The sequence below is a fragment of the Eptatretus burgeri genome, chromosome 2 (genome assembly GCF_056783735.1).
Source record: "Eptatretus burgeri isolate ZD-2024b chromosome 2, Ebu_testis_v1, whole genome shotgun sequence".
In the NCBI taxonomy this organism is placed as follows: domain Eukaryota; kingdom Metazoa; phylum Chordata; class Myxini; order Myxiniformes; family Myxinidae; genus Eptatretus; species Eptatretus burgeri.
The window spans coordinates 154733265-154751908 of NC_140962.1; the positions used below are offsets into that span (position 1 = coordinate 154733265).

Here is an 18644-nt window from a genome sequence, read left to right on the forward strand (position 1 = left end):
ACCTCTACAACTTGGTAAAGTTTCATGACAATCGGTTCAGAATTGTGACCAGTAGGCGATAAAGACAGACAGAATAACAAGAAGATGTCAGGTCAGGTCAGGTATGGGAGCATGTGCCAGAACAGCACGTCGCTGCGTCCACTTTCCGCCGGTACTCCAGGGGCCTCCGTCTGGCCATCCCCCAGGCAGATGCCAGGCCCATCCCCATCTCCTTGAGATGATGGTCAACCTGTTGCAACCATGAGGCACGTGGTCGACCCACTGGCCTCCTCCACTCATGAGACTCCCTCGCTGAGAGAATCTGGTGAGCAGGATCAGAGTCAGGAAAACGAGCCACATGTCCATACAGCCGCAACTGACGCTCACGGACTATGCAGGTAACGAATCTCATCCGAGTCTCTCTCAGCAACCGCTCGTTGGACACAAAATCCGACCAGCGATAGCCAAGGATTCTCCGAAGAGACCTGGTACCAAAGGAATTAAGTCTCCGTCTCAGATCCTTGGCCCGAGTCCAAGTCTCGCACCTATAGAGCAAGACTGGAAGTACCAAGGACCTGAAGACTCGGACTTTCGTCCTCCCGCACAGGTACCGGCAGCGCCACACCCCATGATCTAGTGAATCCATGACTCCCCAGGCCCGACCCAGACGTCTATTGACCTCTGACTCGCAGCCAGCAGAGACATGAATATCACTGCCAAGGTAAGTGAATCTCTCCACGACCTCAACATCCTCACCACAAACAGACACAGACAGGACAGCAGCATCCAAGATGTCACCGAAAGCCTGGATCTTAGTTTTGACCCAAGAAACCCGTAATCCCAACAGCTCCGACTCCTCATTCAGCACCTCGAGGGCCCCCAAGAGGATGTCTAAAGTCTCCGCAAAGATGACTGCATCATCTGCAAAGTCAAGGTCCGAGATCTTGACATTCCCAAATGACGCACCGCAACTTGATCTCTCCGACATCCTCCCGAGAATCCAGTCCATACAAGTGCTGAAAAGTGTGGGGGCAAGTACACATCCCTGACGAACTCCAGTAACAACTGGAAATAAGTCAGAGATGGTACCACCACACTTCACAGCACTCTCAGTACCAGAGTAGAGTTCAGACATCAGATCGATCAGTTTTGGTGGCACCCCATGAAGACCAAGAATCCTCCAGAGGACATCCCGATTCACTGAATCGAACGCTTTACAGAGATCAACATAGGCTGCAACCAGCCCCTGCCGAAACTCTCGTCTACGTTCGGTGAGGACACGAAGTGCAAGGATACGGTCAATCGTTGACCTCTTTGGTGTGAAGCCTGACTGCTCTGGATACAGAGCACGATACTTGCAAAATCCTTAAAACAAATTTGATCTCAAAAATATTTGGTGGTTGAATTGAATGAGCAAATATGTAACTTCTCTTCAAATTTCAAATCAATCGGATGAAAATTGACAATTTTAGAAATACAACCGTTGTTCTTTTGGTCGATGTTGACCTCCAAAATGACTCGCTGGTTGAATGCATTGGCCTGAAATTTAAATCCTCTTCAAATTTCAAGTCAATCGGATGAAAATTGACAATTTTAGAAATACAAACGTTGTTCTTTTGGTCGATGTTGACCTCCAAAATAACTCGCTGGTTGAATGCATTGGCCTGAAATTTAAATCCTCTTCAAATTTCAAGTCAATAGGATGAAAATTGAGGATTTTAGAAATATCACCTAAGTTGTTGACCTTGGGCCTATGTTGACCTTTTGGTCGATGTTGACCTCAAAAATATCTCGCTGGTTGAATTCATTGACCTGAAATATAAATCCTCTTCAAATTTCAAGTCAATCGGATGAAAATTGACGATTTTAGAAATATCACCGAAGTTGACCTTTGGCCTATGTTTACTTCAAAAACAATTGGCTTCATGTTTATGACAAACTTCACCATGGTGAAGTTTCGTGAAGATCATTTTAAAATTGTGACCTTTCGGCGATAAACAGATAAACAGACAGAATAACAAAATCGACTGACCAATATACTTGAAAAATCGTAGATTTTGCAAGTAACAAAAAGAGTAAAAACGGTTTACTCCCTTCTTTTGGCGCCTGGCGATGACAGGATGCATCACATGGATATGGAATTGGGACGTTGCGGTGTACAGTGTCATTCCCTTCTCCTAAACCCCCTCGATGAATACACCTACCTGTCCTCACATGAACTTCATAAGGGTTTTTAGGTCAACTCACTGACCTCATAAAACCGTTCGATGTCCTCAGATCTGATGCCCACCAAAATATGTATTTGTTTTCTTTTCTGGAGCCACACACACAATTTTGATGAAACGATCACAAGATTTATCACTAGTGATGTACCAAGTGGTTTGTTCACAGCATAAAAAAATCCATAGGTATTTACTTTCTTCTCCATTATGTATTTTGTGGGTCATCCATGCCTACCAGTGGTTGCCTGGTTATCTTACCCAGCCTCTACCAGGTGAACACCCAGGGGTATTGCCCCCATGTTTAATATCTCTGTGAGGTTATTTGTCATCCTTCCTGTAGGTCCAGCTATCACTGGTACAACTTTGGCATTCTTCAGCTTCCAGGATATTCTCACTTCATTCTTGAGTTCTTGGTGTTTGGTCATTTTCTTGATTTCTGCATTGTTTAGTCCAAAATCACTGCTTTAACACCTCAATAAGCAATGCCTTCTTCTCCTTTTTTGTACCCAAGTATGATATCTGGTCGCAACGCTTTGTTTTCGATGTTCACGCTCGATGGGATCATTAGTTCGTGCGTGAGCAGTCAGTACTTCCATGTTTTCAGTGATTACTTTTGGTTGATGTTCCCACAAATTTTCTGGAACTGGGACATCAAAATTTTCACAGATGTGATGGTGGATTACTTTATAAACTCTGTTGTGTTGTTGTGTGTACAGCTGTTCTGACTGTATTTTTTTTTTCTCGTGTTCGGTTATTAAGCATCACATACATACCATTCTCTTTGATAACCCCACCTCCACCCCTCCTCTGTCTTTGTTAATTTTTTTCCCTCCTCCCCCACACTCTCCTCCCTCACTGTGTCCCCTCCTCCAAATAAAATGCAGCACTCTCCTCCCACACCTCTGTCGCTCTCTCGCTATCTCTGCTTGTCTGTGTGTGTGTCTCTTTCACGCACCCCTCCCTCCCACAGTGAATAGCAACGTTTGGTGAGGTGTCGCTCCCCCCACCTCCCCCTATATGTATACATCCTCTCTGTCTGCTTCCTCTCTCTCTCTCCACTCTCTCATTCTCCCCCCCCACCCCCCTTTATTATTGTCCCCGTCAGCAAAGCGAGAATAAAACCTTGCCTTTTCATGGTGATTTTAAAAACATGTATAAAGTAGTTTCATCGCCCCAGTAATACTACTTGACAATGGTTTCAAACTGCAATCTCTACTTGTGATGACGAACCTCATCTTACGTGGGTTTTTGTGTGCTTTTGGGATCCAGTAAATGAATGGCAATTTATGGTGCTTATCTGGAACTAACAGTCTTCTACCTTTTGAGTGATCTACACGGTGTTGTATCAAGTTAATTTTATTGTCGTTACTTATTTTATTGATCTTTGAGGGTCCAGTCTGTTAGCCCAATTCTTCCAAAATTGTTGGAGTACGGAATGTTTTTCATACAAATGCAATATTATTATTATTTGCTTTGTCGATTGGAACAATAACATATTGTTGATTCAAACTTTTCTTTTCAAATCAACAATTCTACTTTTTCCATGTTTCTCCACTTCCTCCAACCATAAAGCCATGGGTTTGTGTTTGGTACTTTGTGGTTATCAATTTATTCTCTCATCCATTCCATTTGTAAGTTCCATTGCTTTATTCTTGTTAATCATTTTATTTTCTCCATAATTTGGTCCTTCTGTAAGGAATGCACGTAATTTTCTATGACGTGTAATCTTTACATTTCCCCTTTTTGTAACGAATACAATGTCTTTGATCACTGATTCCAATCCTGTCTTAGCTGTGGTCATGGCCTGGCATTGCATTTGTGACGTCATACAGTACTTCTTTATCACCAGCAAACCATACATCTCCACTTCTCTTCTCGTGAAGGTTTCTGAACCTTGAACGGACTTGACGTATGACCGATGGGGGCATGCGGTCTCATTTGAACATGTCGTGAGTCGATGGGACATTATTCTTCAAGAGGATCGTTGAGAACGTTATTTGTGAGATTAACCTGTTGAATGGCTAACCTGTATTATACAGAGAGCCATGAATATCAGTTTTAAGTTTAATATGTTCTCGGTATGACGAAGGTTCTGGAACTGTATGCCATGTTTTGTTGTGCGTGGGGTTGTGATTGCATTGAACTGAAAATTTGGTTAAAAGGTGGTTGAAGTGGGTCGGGTACCTGGTGGGGATGGAGGAAGGTAGACTTTGGGAGAGAGCAGGTGTGTTTAAAGAGTGAGGCAGTGAATCGAGGTATAGGAAGGAAGGATTGTGTGAGGAGGGACGTGAGAAAGGTGGAGGTGGAGAGAGATTGCTGGTGGTGGAGTGGTGTGGACAGAGCAGAGCAGCAACTCAATTCGTCAGTCTCATCCAGCTTAAAGCAATTGTTGAGGGAGAACGTAAGCGAATTAACCCCAACTTAACATGATCCTCAGTACCACACAACCACCTGTGCTTCAACCACAACATTTTAACTTTATCAATGCACTTACACTTATTAATTGCATTGTTGCCATTTATTTCACCACAAGTCGTACCACCACCAGTACCACCACCACCACCACCACCTGCACAAATATAACTACCACCAGTACAATCAACGACCTGTAAAACCACCACCAGCAGCAGCAGCACCGACAGAACCACCATGACTCCCAGCCAAGCAACTAACAGCACAACCACTACCATAAGTAGCACAATCATTCCCATCAGTGTCACAACCACTTGCGCAATGCCCACTATCCCCACAAAATTTCCACCAGAATCACCATGCACCACCAGCATCAGCACCAACAACCACCACTACTGCCAGCATCAACCACCAGCAGGACCATAACAAACATGAGCAGCACCACAACAACCACCGACGGGAGCACCACAACTATCACCAGCAGCACCATTACAATCACCCACAACAAGAAGCACCACAACAACCGGCACCCTTAGCAGCACCATAACAACCACTGGCAGCAGCACCATGACTATCACCACCACGAGCGGCACCACCAACAGGAGTAAAACAGCCATCACAATCATCATCATCATTGTAACAACCACCAGCAGCAGCACCACAATAACCACAAACAGTCCCAACACAACCACAACAGCCACCACCAGAATCAGCACCACTATTACCAGCACAACCGTCTCAAGCACAACCAGCACCACATGCCACACAGGTTCGAGATTATTATGGAGAGAGCAGAATGGCAGTTGAAGATAGGGTTTGGCGGTTTGGGAGTTTGATTTGTCAGAGGAAGGAAGTGACTGGACTAATTGCCGGCGTGTTGATATGAAGGACGTTTTCCTGCACTTCGTTCATTATGGAACTATTACCAACATTTATTAAATAAATTACTTTTATACATACATCACATGTATACTCACACGTGGCCACGTGTCTTTTGAAGTCACGACGACTTCTTCCAAAAAGCGTTGGAAGAGGAGGAGTCGAGGGTCGTAACCGAGACGAGCAGCGGAGCAGGGGATAAAGGTTGGAGCGGTAACCATTTGAGGTAAGGCAATAAATCCATAGATTATGTGTCACGTTGAATAAATAAATATGTGTTCTATATTTCAACGAGGTGTATAAATGTAGAGGTAGAAAGAGATGAGGGTGGTTTAGCAGAGTTCAGGCTATTTGAGGGTTTTGAGGGAAGCAGTTGTTTGTTCTTCAGGAAAAGCAAAAGGTATTTATTGGGTGCGAGCAAATAGTGTTGTGGTGGCCGGGTCTCGGTGGCGATGCAGGACCGCCAGGGGGAGCAGTAGAGTCTGCTCCACCAAACACACCGGAATTTAGGTCGTGACCCTCGGATAAGTCCGAAAGGCACGGGCCCCTTACAGGACCACGAATCGCCAATAAGTGAACCGCGTGGGGTAGGGTTAATTGCCAAACTTCAATATACCTAAGTACCCACGCGGCAAAGCGACCGGGGAATTCACACCCTCGGCAGGTCTTGAGCGGAATGAGCCGTTACCGTGCTCGAACCGTATGTAACCCGAGCGGATGGTTACCGAGGCCTGTCGGTCCAAATGAACAATTACGGCAACAACGGCCTTCCTAATCCCCAATACGCACCGTGGCAAACCAATGGCAGAAATGACAGGGAACGAGCTTTGACATTCAACAATAGGGGAATTTATTAACAATAATCGGGGGTCGAGGGGAGCATGTAAGGGCAGAGTTATCCGAATAAAGAAGGGTATCAAATATACAAGCAATTCCTTAAACAATTATACTTAGAGACAGGGCCCACAGACACACACACACACACACACACACACACACACACACACACACACACACACACACACACACACACACACACACACACACACACACACACACACACGGACCTCGAGGTCTTTATTGCCCCTTTAGCTTGGAGGGAAGACGAGCTGAGGGAAGAGAACATGCTGGCTACCTGGCCACGTTTGCGTGGCTGGACGACCGCACCTTCCCAGAGCACCAGTCGCCAAAAGAACGGACCAGGGTAGTCGAACCCAGAGGAGGTGAGATGATGTGATCTCCCATGATGAGATGGTCGACCGCTTGATGTAATGCGCCAGATGAGACCTTCGGATGCGCGGGATGCAGTCAGCCGCAGACCCAGATAGAAGACGCGCTTGACCAGACGGGACACAATTCTCAATTCCTTTCCCATCGTTTTTCGGGGTGGGTCCGCTCCCCCGTCGCCTGCTCCCATTGGGTGGACGGCGTGTCGTGGCTCCGCCTTCTTGCTCTGGTCTGTGCGTCGCCCATTGGGCGTAAAATGACGCATACCCTTATTTGGTGCCAAGCCACAACAAAATGCTTCGTGACCATATTTGGTGCGAAATCCACACCGCCTGAGGTATGGAATTCCGCATACGCCCGCATGCCGGCGAGCGCACGAAGAGCACGGACAATGCCGCGAGCAGAGTGTTGTTGTAAAAGCGAAGATGGGAGTTGTTGTCGTTGTTGTTGGTGATGTAAAAATCCTAACTTTAAAATAACTGTGCAATGCACGTACAATTAATCACCCATACAACAGAGGACGGGACCCTACCTCGAAACACATACTTACTGATATAACTGATCTATAGGACCTGGCTGTTGTGTGCAGTAAGCTTCCAAATTCGTAACAATATAACGAGAGGATGGAGAGAGGGGAGAGAGAGGCAGGAAGGGGAGGTTGATTTGGGAGGGAGGAGTGAGGAGGAGTGGGGAAGTAATGAATGGTGGGGTAAGGAGTGAAGGAACGAGGTGGTGGTGAGGAAAGAGGGAGCGAGGAAAGGGGGGAAGAGCGGAGAAGGGGGTGGGGAGTGCGACGCCTCACCAAACACCGCGATACACTCCGGGAGGGGGGTGGGAGAGAGAAAGGGGGAAGTGAGGAGGGGTTAGCTCAGGCCAGATTAGACATGTGACTTGCCACAGGTATCATGTAAACCTGTACTAACCTGTTCCATGGTCGGGTTATTGGCGACGAAACAGTCTCCCCCACCAGGTTTTTTGGTGAGAGGGTGTTTGGATATGGACACCGAGCAGGATGAAAAACAAAACCTGTCAAAGGGCAGAGAAGCTCCTTGTGAGCCAAAGGCCATCCATATCTAGTGCCCAACTGTGTTTGTGGATGGCCTCCTGCAGTTGGGTTACTTCTTATTAGGAGGTTATTGGCAGGATTTGCACTCCAGCCACCGTAAAACCCTTCATTCCGCAAAACACAAAAACGCAAAGAAATCTGAAAACCCACTCCTTGGGAGCACCTTCCATGCAGCTTCCCTTTGCAGGGCCGCTCACCGGATGATGGGATTGGGGCAAAGCCTTCGGGACCCCAATCTTTGATGAGAGGAGGGAAATCAAGGGGTAACATTCCCGGGTCAGATTGCGGGAGAGTGTGGCGAAGTAGTGCTGAGGTGTCGTCCACCAGACGGCGGTCTCCTTGGGCTAACCTGTGGTGGTCACTTCAGGTAGGTGCCTGGAATGTCCTATCCCGAAGATAGGATGATCACCTGTCTCTGTTATCATCTGAGCTCAAGCATTTGGACATCTGTATTGCAGCACTCTCTGAGGTTTGGAGACCGTATTATGGTGGGTGGTTACACCTACTATTGGTCTGGTCACTCTGATGGTTACCATTCCCAAGGAGTTGCTGTAGCTGTGTCCAAGAAGCTGACTCCAATGATAATTGAGGTAACACCAGTCAACGAGTGTATTATGAGACGAAGGATTCGTCACTCCTTATGTGTCATGTCCCTGGTCTCTGTTCATGCTCCGACTGAGGTGAGTGATCTCACCGTGAAGGATGCATTCTATGCCACGCTCGAGTCTGTGGTTGATCAGTGCCCCAGACGAGATTCACTTCTAGTCTTGGGGGATTTCAATGCATCGACTGGAACTGATAGGGATGGCTATGAGGTGTGTGTTGGTCCCCATGGGTCAGGAACTATGAACCAGAATAGCACTAAGTTCCTTGACTTTGCAAGAAGTCATGGACTTAGGGTGGCTGGTTCATGGTTGCAGCGCCCACAAGCTCATCGCTGGATTTGGTATTCCAACGCTGGCGGTGTGGCAAAGGAGATTGACCATGTCCTCATTGATGGTCGCTGTAGGATGATCCAGAACTGCGGGGTCCACCAGAGTGCTCATTTCCCCAATACTGACCACCGGATTGTTGTAGCAACTCTGAAGTTGAACCTTAAATCCAGGAGAATGGTACCATCCCAGCCTCAGCTGGATGTTGGCAAGCTCAAGGATGAGAGGGTAGCTGAGGAGTTTACGAACAGGCTAAGTGGAGATTTGGGGTATCTGGGTGCTTTGTGGGATCCTGAATAGTTGTTGAGTGCCTTCAAGACCACCGTCCTTGATGTTGCCGGTGGATGTCTTGGAACTCGCCGGAGGACAAAGAAGAATTTTGTCTCTCAAGGGACACTGGATACCATTGACCAGAGTCGCAGGGCCAGGCTGAATGGCAGAGCTGAGCTGTTCAGGGAGATGAGGCAGAAAACTGTACGTGCATTAAGGGTGGACAAGGAGGCCTATGTGCGAGGAATCTGTGAGGGGGTAGAGCATCACCTATGGTCAAGTGATTCTCGTCCTGTTTACACGGGAATTCGCGCATTGCGTTCATCCAAGCCCATCCCTCGGTGTACTCCAGTGAGAGCAGAGGGTGGTAGGCTCTTGACAGAGGAGTCCGGTGAAGGCCTGTTGGGCCGGTGAGTTTGAGCGATTGTACCAGGCTGATCCACCAGCTGTTGAGTTGGACGTCAGGGGTGTTACAATCCCCTGCTGCTGACCCTCCAATCAACTGTGGTCCATCTTCGCTTGTGGAAACACAGGATGCGGTGAACCGTTGAAATGGGGTAAAGCTCCAGGGATCTGTGGCATCCATGCTGAACATCTCAAGGCTGGTGGAAATGCTGCACTCGAGTAATTGCAGGCAGTTCTCTGCTCTGCCTGGAACACAGGCATCATCCCAACTGACTTGAAGAGGGGCCTTGTTGTCCCTCTCTGGAAAGGGAAGGCTGATTGCCAAGACTGCAACAACTACCGAGGGGTGACGCTGCTTTCAGTGCTGGGCAAGGTCTTTGCTCGGACAATTCTTGATAGGGTTCGCCACCATCTGCTTGAGCACCAGCGTCCAGAGCAGTCAGGCTTTACACCAAAGAGGTCAACGATTGACCATATCCTTGCTGTTCGGGTCCTCACCAAATGCAGAAGAGAGTTTCGGCAAGGGCTACTTGCAGCCTATCTTGATCTCTGTAACGCGTTCGATTCAGTGAATCGGGATGCCTTCTGGAGGATTCTTGGTGTTCTTGGGGTGCCACCAAAACTGATCAATCTGATGTCTGAACTCTACTCTGGTACTGAGAGTGCTGTGAGATGTGGTGGTACCATGTCTGACTTATTTCCAGTTGTTAGTGGAGTTCATCAGGGGTGTGTACTGGCCCCCACACTTTGCAGCACTTGTATGGACTGGATTCTAGGGAGGACGTCGGAGAGATCAAGCTGCGGTGCATCGTTTGGAAATGTGAAGATCTCTGACCTTGATTTTGCAGATGATGCTGTCATCTTTGCGGAGACTTTAGATATCCTTTTGGCGGCCCTCGAGGTGCTGAATGAGGAATCTCAGCCGCTGGGATTACGGGTTTCTTGGGTCAAAACTAAGATCCAGGCTTTCAGTGACATCTTGGATGCTGCTGTCCTGTCTGTGCCTGTTTGTGGTGAGGATGTTGAGGTCGTCGAAACATTCACTTACCTTGGCTTTGATATTCATGTATCTGCTGGCTGTGAGTCAGAGGTCAATAGATGTCTGGTTCGGGCCTGGGGAGTCATGGATTCACTGGATAATGGGGTGTGGCGCTGCCGGTACCTGTGCGGGAGGCCGAAAGTCCGAGTTTTCAGGTCCTTGGTGCTTCCAGTCTTGCTCTCTGGATGCGAGACTTGGACTCTGACCAGGGATCTGAGACGGAGACTTAATTCCTTTGGTACCAGGTCTCTTCGGAGAATCCTTGCCTATCGCTGGTCGGACTTTGTGTCCAGCGAGCGGTTGCTGAGAGAGACTTTGATGAGATTTGTTTCCTGCATAGTCCGTGAGTGTCAGCTGCAGCTGTATGGACATGTGGCTCGTTTTCCTGACGCTGATCCTGCTCACCAGATTCTCTCAGCAAGGGAGTCTCGTGAGTGGAGGAGGCCAATGGGCCGACCACGTACCTTGTGGTTGCAGCAGTTTGACCAGCATCTCAAGGAGATGGGGATGGGCCTGGCATCTGCCTGGGGGGAAGGCCAGACGGAGGCCCCTGGAGTACCGGTGGAAAGTGGACGTAGCGACGCGCTGCTCTGGCGCATGCTCCCATACCTGACCTGGGGAGGGGGTTTTGGAGGAGCTAAACGTGAGGGGAGGGGGTTCTGGACTTGTGTTTGGTAGGTGGACTTGAGAGGAAAATGGGGGGGTGGGGGAGGGGGGTTCTCAATTTGCGTTTGGTAGTGGGACTTTTAGTAGTGGAGAAAAGGGGTGGGGGTTGTAAAGGATTGAATGAAATGGGATACGTTAAAACAGGATGTTAATGCAGCACACGGAGACCACCCGGAGATGTCTATGGGGGGTGGAGAGGGGAGGGGGTTTGGGAGGAGGTAAGCATGAGGGGAGGGGGAGGGAAGACAGCATTTAAGGAAGGGAATGCGGTGTGAGCGGAAGGGAAAGCAGCATGAGTGGACGGGAAGTTGAAGACACCACGAGGTGAGGGGAATAGAAGGGAAGGAAGCATGAGGGGAGGGAAGGTGACTTGAGGCGAAGGGAAGGTGGTGTGAGGGGAAGGGAAGGTGGTGTGAAAGGAAGGGAAGGCAGCATGAGGGGAGGGCAGGTGAAGTGAGTGGAAGGGAAGGTGGTGTGAGGTGAAAGGGAAGGGCAATAAAACATGCCCAAACAGCAAAATGTTCTTTTTAACCGCCGGATTATATATAAAACTGGGAGAGAGAATTTAAAACCCACACTATCTCTCTGGAAAAGGCCTGCCTACATTCATGAAATGCATGCTCACACTTGCAGGGACATTTGCTACCCTCTGGTCGGCTCACTCCAAATCTGATTTATACATGCTACACTTTGGAGAAGCAGTTATATATCCAAAACTAAACCGTCAGCCATTAACAGTCCCCAAAGCAGAGAGAGGTGGATGAGATGGGATGATTGAGAGGAGAGGAGTAAGAAATGAAAGGGAGAGAGAGAGTGGAAGGGGAAAGAAGGGATGGGAGAGTGAGGAGGGGGAGGATTCCGGCAGATGTAACTCCAAGTTTGACATCCATCCGAGAGACGGTACACACATTGATGAATCACCCTACCTGTGAAATCATTGTTGAATGATAGTTTTTAGCTGGATCAGGATTCAAACCCAGGCTAGACAGCTGAGTGCGAGTACGCATGCCCCTTGGCTATCCTGCCGTGATGTGGCGATTCATTACTTTGTCACAGAAAACATTTTTTACTCATTGTAATCATCATATTTCTTTTGCCTTCCTCATGCTGGAGATGTGCACATGGACAACCGCACCACGGTATCGCCATAGAAGCTTGAAGAGATCGAAGCTTGAAGAGTGCTCCAAGCATGCACTCCAACAATACGGTTGAAAAAATACTTTTAAAAACGAAAGGTTTAATTATTTTTTTTAATGTGTATTTATCTATGCAGAAGTGATCGGTCATATAATGAAAGAATATCGCACAAAAATGGTAAACGTGGTGTAAAATATTATTGCACATTTTCAGCGAGCTAACCAGCTCCCGGCGCACTGAAGCACGATGCAGGCCCAACGCAGGCTCGTAGCCCCTGAAATTTGTTCAAGTCGATCGATATACAGTATTCAGTGACAGTCCGAATATTATAGAGTGCTCACCAAGTGGTACAGGTCCTCAAGAAAGCACTCCAATGAAACGGTTGATAAGGAACGGCTGGCTTGGCAAGCTATTAGCAATCGCTGATCCTCATATTAAACACCTCCTGGAGATGCCCGTAATGTGAAACGAGGTCCGAATTGGAAAAAATGAATGAAACATTCAGAACTGCTGCTAAGTTCAGTTCTTGAGCTTAAATTTTGTTATAACAAGCATAACCCGCGCTCTGCGCGACATGTTGGGGTGGGTGTGTTTGATAAAGGAACTGATGCAGAGTATCAGTAGTAATTTTACTTTAATGCAGAAAGTGGAATACAATGTTCAAAGTACTTCTTGATACACAATGTTTTGGGTTATAGCATTACAAATGCAGTAACCGTTTTTGGCACGATTTCACTGTTTCAGAACCATTTTATTTACGTTTTTTTTTTGTACCATGCACCTCATATGGTCTTTGAGATAATGTAAGCCGAATATCACGTTACTCGAGCGCAGAACAAAGTCGAAGATAGCGCGACACGAAACCACAAACTCGGAAATAATATATAGGATGCTTAGTTTGAGATTCCAGAGCTTATTCATATGTGGAAATTAAATAAAGCCACTAATGCTGGCATCTCCGGGCATTTATAAGCATTGCAATGTATCCAGCGATCCATTGCCCCGATGATTAGGCATTCGATGATATGTGAGGAAAGTGGAAAAACAAACTTTATCAAGAAATCGTTGCGGCCTGTTTCAAGTCAAAGCATTGTTGAGCAGGCTAAAAATCATGGCGGCTTCAGACCCCAGCGAGGTTACCCAGGAAATGCCTTAAGACCCAGAGAGTGAGGTGGTCGCGGATCGCCTGATGAAGGATATAATTAAATAATGCTGTTAATTATCTTCAAAAATTACACCTCACTATCCGAAAACATGGACCATCTTCTATCTTCTCATCCAAACTCTCTCTTCCTCTTATGTGGTGACTTCAATTGTCATCACGCCAGTTGGCTAGGTGTGGGTACCTCTCTCACCTGCCATGGCACCTCAGCAAAAGCTTTCTGCGACTCATTGGGACTGACTCAATCGGTCAACTTCCTGACCCGGATCTCAACCAATGGTACTCCATCTCTTCTGGATCTGATTTTGACAAATTTCCCTGACAATATCTGCTACTGTTCCTTCGCTCCAATTGGTTCTTCTGACCACGTCCTTGTCAAAGTGGACATCTCTCTGGCTGTTATCAGAGAACCACCTCACCGCCGTCGAGTCTGGCATTTCACTCAAGCCGACTGGCAGGGTCTCCAAGCAGCCATCAAACTTACAGACTGGTCTCCTATCACTACTTTCTCAAACATCAACGCATCCTGGGAATTCTTTCAAAGAAACTTGCTCTCCCTCATGCACAGATTTATCCCCTCTCGTGTTCAGTTGTCCTACCCTTCCTCCGCCCTTGGTTTACTGAAGCTTGTGGCGAGGCAGTTGTCCTGAAACAACTTGCCTTTGCCTCATGGAAAGCAAACCCAACTGAGGGCAATCTCAGTTCTTTCCATAAAGCTCGGAACAAGTGTGTATCTACCCTCAGGAGAGCCAGAAAACAACATCTTTCTCATCTCAAGTCTGAACTCTCAAACCTCTCTCCCTCCTCAAAATCCTGGTGGCGTTTAATCAAATCTGTTTCTGGTGTATGTTCCCCCTCCATCCCCTCCCTTACCTCAAATGGCCACACTGCTGATTCCACACGTGATAAAGCTGAATGTCTAAACTCGGTGTTTGCAGCTAAATCTTGTGTCCTAAACCCATCACTATCTCTACCCACTTTACCCAGTCGCACCCAACTGTCCCTGGACTCTGTATCCTTTTCTCCTGACAAGGTGGAGAGCTTGCTTTCAAACCTCGACTAAGATTCTGAAACCGGTCCAGACGGCATCAGCCCACGTGTCCTCAAAGCCTGCTCTTCTGCTCTTGCTCACCCTCTCTCTGTTCTATTCACCCTCTCATTTGCCCAAGGTCATCTGCCATCTGCTTGGAAATCTGCTAACATCACTGCCCTGCATAAAAAAGGTGCAAAAACAGATCCCTGTAACTACAGACCAATCAGCCTTCTCCCAATCATCAGCAAGGTGATGGAATCCATCATCGCTTCAGATATGAAATCCTTCCTCTTCTCCAATGGCTTGAATTCCAATCATCAATTTGGTTTCAGACCAGGTCACTCTGCCCTGGATATGCTGCTTCTGCTCTCCCATCAATGGATGGAGGTCCTCAATGCCAGACAGGAAATCCGAGCCATATCCCTGGACATATCACGTGCTTTTGACACAGTCTGGCACCCTGCCCTACTCACCAAACTCTCTTCCCATGGTATTCAAGGCCATCTCCACTCATGGCTCGCAGACTTCCTCTCCTGTCGCAGTCAACGTGTGGCCCTAAATGGAGTTCTTTCATCCCCTCTTCCTGTGCAGGCTGGAGTTCCTCAAGGTAGCGTTCTGGGCCCTGTTCTTTTTCTGGTTTTCATCAATGATCTCTCGGACTCTGGAAAATCCTCTATTTCTCTTTGCCGACGACTTCACCCTCTGCCATACCTCTGTCATCTCTCAGACCGGCAAGCAGCAGCTCCTTCGCTCACTGCAGATCTGGATAAAATCACAAACTCGTCCAACACGTGGAACATGTCTTTCAATCCAGACAAATCTCACTCTCACTATGTCTCTTCGAAAGGACCGTTTACAAAACCCCCCCATCCACTTTCTCAACAATCCTCTGGAAGAAGTCTTCTCTTTCAAGCTTCTGGGTCTCACTATCTGCCATGACCTTTCCTGGGAAAGTCACATTTCCAACCTCGCCTCAAAAGTCAGTCGCCGACTGGGAATCCTCCGTCGTGCAAAGTCCTTCCTCGGACCTCTTGAGCTCCTGACCACTTACAAAGCTTTTGTCCGTAGCCTGATGGAGTCCTGCTCTCCCCTCTGGGCTGGTGCTCCTGCCTCCCACCTTTCTCGGCTTCACGCTGTCGAAACCAGGGCATTTAAGATCATCGGCATCTCCCGCAATGAAGCTGAGTCTTTGGGCCTCTCACTCAATCACCGCAGGTTGGTCGGTGGTCTTTCTGTCTTCTACCGACTCCTCTCCAGCCTTGCCCCCTGCTCTCTCTGCGATTTGTCCCCACCACATTTCCACAGGGCGCTCAAGGTCCGCCAACAACCCCCTTCTGGTAAAACTACCAAAATCATGAATCACTGCTCATCTTCACTCTTTCATTCCTCTTTTTTCCCGCCTTTGGAATAAACTTCCTCACTCTATTCTTTCCCATTCTTCCCTCCGGGCTTTCAAAACAGCTGTTCACCACCACCTCTTATCTTCCCCCATCCAAATCCTCGATCTTTTCTACCCCCGATAATCCACCCAAGCTCACTTCCTTCAATTCCCCTGCTTTCCTTCCTGAAAGTCCCTGTAATGTCCATCTTCTCTTTGCCATGTTCCCCGTCCCATTCCCATCCCTCTCCCTTCCACAGTTCACCTAATGTGTCTGTTCCCCACTGTTTTGTCCCTTCCACTCCCGCCCCTCTTGTCTCATGCCCCCCTTGCTGTGAGTTGTGTGTTAGCTCTCATATGAGCATCGACCAAGGTATACAAAAAAAAAAAAGAAAAAAAAAAGGGGGTGTTTTAATTAACCCAAACACTCAATTTTCACTCTTGCACTTCCTTGGAGTTTTCTTGGTAGGTATGCAAAGTTTCAGGCTGTCAGGTTTTATGGTTTTGCAGTTATGGAGGAGACACGCACATGCACCCACACTTTTATTAGTTTTATATATTTGACAATAAACTCGTGATCCGTTAATATTCTTGGCTTTACAGTTGAGGAGATTCACTTAAGATGTTATTCGTTCTTGAGTTCAAGTCCCTTAATTACCGTTGAATTAACACCAGGTTGGTTGATTCAGCCGAACATCCTTCCGAGGTCAGCAAAATAAGTACTAGCTTATTGTTAACAGGGGGCACTGCATCCGTAGCACAGCCACGCCCCCAGAATAAGAAAATGCAACCAAACAGCCTTAGGCTGCACACGAACAAATAATCATTATTATTATTATTATTATTAATCTTTTTTGTACTTATTGTATGTAGTCGTTGACAGTTTATTACCTTCGCCACTGAAGGTGAAGGAGGTTATGTTTTCACTCCTTTCTGTTTGTTTGTTTGTTTGTCTGTGTGCAGGATCTCAAAAAATTGTAGACGGATTCAGATGAAACTTGTTGTTCACGTTGGGTGTGTGATAAGGAAGAATTCATTCGATTTTGGTGAAGATCCCAATCTGGATCTGGATACGAGAATTATTTGATTTTTAAAGTGATTCTTCACCAATTGAGAGAAACAACGATGTAGTGGTGTCTGGCAAGATATTTCAAAAATGTATTGGGCTCAATATGTTCTCGCGGATCAGGCATTACAGGGCGGAGGTATGCGCTCTACCGAGTGCCCTTCTCGTTGTTTAAAGGATTTAACCACAAGCTTGAGCAATGTGGATATCACACCACATATGTGGATATTTCACCACAAGCACAAGCCCCCCCCCTCTCATCACTGCCCCACATATGTGAATAATTATTAATTTTTACTTCCCTTGTCCAGAGTATGAACAATAAACGGCTCATTCAGGGTGACACTGCAATTACATCATCTATCTATATATTACTAAAACTCTCATCTTGTATATATGTATGTATGTATATATGTATATATGTATATATATATATATATATATATATATGTATGTATGTATGTTCCCAAAATACAGCCAAAACAGTACACGATAGCGCAAAAAGTTTAGTGCCACCTTTCTCACCATTCTCCTGCGGTGTGCAGTACCAAGTTTCGTTCAAATCGGGCAACGAAAAAAATATTTAAAAAATCAATTCACGATTCATTCAAGTACTCTTTGGGAGAATATGATCAATGCAAACAACCTCAGCGGTATAGTTCCCTGGAGCTATCTTCTTTTTTTCTTCCTTTCTTTTTTTTTTGAAATGATTTTTTTTTCATCAACCGCTGTCACGACGGGAACCCAACGGGTTCACGGCTCGTCCAGTATCTGATGAAATCTTTCACAAGGCACAAGCATTGTGGTGTCACGTATTCATTCCCTTTTCATGGGAATAAAAACAATGAATAGCTTTTGGGTATTAAATAGTTATTTCACTTCAAAATTTACACAACAGTCTGGGAGAGTGACCAGGAACAGAGGGTATCTATCTCAGGGGTGTGGATGACATTTTGCACACATTCCAGGAAAGAGAGGAGGAAGTACAGAAACAGCTGAGAAAGCTCGGGCAACATAAAGCTCCGGGGCCTGGAGAATACATCCAAGAGGATTGAAGAGCTTGCTGTGAGTTTGACTTGAGTTGCCAGGAAGGTGTTGGAGATGCTAATTAAGGACCAGAGGAGAAAGCATATATATACAGTATATATATATATATATATATATATATATATATATATATATATATATATATATATATATATATATATATATATATATATATATATATACAGTGTATATATATATATATATTGTTGTGGTTACCAGATTCGCAAACCACCATTCAGGTCCCTTAGGTGAGGTATCTCGGTAAGTGCATGTGTAGTTAGGCCCAAACCCGTTGTCTAGTGGGAATACATGTCATTTATACGTGCTGCGACTCTTCAGGATAGCCGTTTTTCTTTTACTATCTTTATTTTGGACCAACCGCCATGATCACAACCACAACAACAACCACCAACCACAACGCCGCTTCACCACAACCGCCACGACCTTTACCGTCACAACTCGCCACCATCGCATCACCGTCATCTCGCGCCACTCATGGGTACCGATGCTGGGCTCGTGTAGGGCGCACGTTGAACAGCGTGTACAAAATCACGGATTTTCTGCTTCAAAAACGGATCAAAAACGACACACGCCCACTTTTTGCCGTCCAATCGGTGAGCGAGGGGCGATTTGGCCCCGCCCCCAGGGCGATCGATATATGCAAATTTGTGGATCAAAAAGCCTTCACGCCCACTTTTTCTCGGGCCAATGGGGAGCGAGGTGA

The 18644-nt window shown here is 46.7% G+C and overlaps 1 protein-coding gene and 1 long non-coding RNA gene across 6 annotated transcripts in view; one reads left to right on the forward strand and one right to left on the reverse strand.

The window, feature by feature from the left end:
- Positions 1-5630, reverse strand: part of LOC147033632 (uncharacterized) — a 73562-nt gene extending 67932 nt beyond the window's left edge. The window contains exon 1 of the long non-coding RNA XR_015055577.1: positions 5591-5630. This is a non-coding gene — a long non-coding RNA (uncharacterized LOC147033632). The remainder of the gene's footprint in view (positions 1-5590) is intronic.
- The window catches only part of LOC147033634 (NACHT, LRR and PYD domains-containing protein 3-like), an 84679-nt gene continuing 71522 nt past the window's right edge, over positions 5488-18644 (forward strand). The window contains exon 1 of one of the 5 annotated variants that reach the window (XM_085871697.1): positions 5488-5718. The gene's annotated coding sequence lies outside the window, so the exon portion shown is untranslated. Of the gene's footprint in view, positions 5719-12128; positions 12333-17633; positions 17939-18644 lie in introns of those variants that run through there. The other 4 variants (XM_085871696.1, XM_085871693.1, XM_085871695.1 and 1 more) reach the window with 4 other exon arrangements.